The sequence below is a fragment of the Penaeus monodon genome, chromosome 15, assembly GCF_015228065.2.
Source record: "Penaeus monodon isolate SGIC_2016 chromosome 15, NSTDA_Pmon_1, whole genome shotgun sequence".
In the NCBI taxonomy this organism is placed as follows: domain Eukaryota; kingdom Metazoa; phylum Arthropoda; class Malacostraca; order Decapoda; family Penaeidae; genus Penaeus; species Penaeus monodon.
The window spans coordinates 33,459,670-33,460,391 of record NC_051400.1 but is presented as its reverse complement, the minus strand read 5'-3'; positions in this window follow the sequence as shown (position 1 = coordinate 33,460,391).

Here is a 722-nt window from a genome sequence, read left to right as displayed (position 1 = left end):
ATATAGTTGCTAAGAGTAAACCATTTACTTTTAGTTTTTCCATGTGTGTGCATGTCTAGTTCAGTGCTAGTATCAGAAAATTATGGAGTGCTATGCAGCAGTATTTACAAAAAGGTGAAAGGTAAGAAGCATTTAACTGTATATTTATTAATGTGAAGAATAAAGTAGATATATCAATAACTGTAGGGTAAATAAATAATAAAGATCAATATTTACACAATGATTCCACAAAATATTCGAAATTTAATTCAAATACAGAAATATAATTTATTAAATGTATGAAAGTCCTATTTAAGGATGCATGCATTTTGTAACAATTTATTTATTTTTTTTTACTAAAAGTTCTCAGATTCTTACAAAGAACAGTAAAGAAACAATAAACTAATAAAGTTTTATCAACATGTGAGATGACATTTCCAAAGCTAGCTAGATTTTATCTTCAGGCCTGTTCTGAATAATAAATAATGAATGGAGATGTCACAAACATCCTTTTATGACAAAAATGGCAGTTGGACTTCTGAGGACCTGGACATAAAATCCTGTTATAAGGCATTAGTTGAAATGTGAAACAGGAATTAGTTTTCAAAAATATGAATAAGTTGTTTAACAGTTTAATCATACCCCATACTGTGAAGAATGATAGAAGAATAGACACCAGAAGAGCAACTATATAAGGTTTACTTTCATGTTTGCATTATGCTAGTTTTTTGTATGTTAGAGAG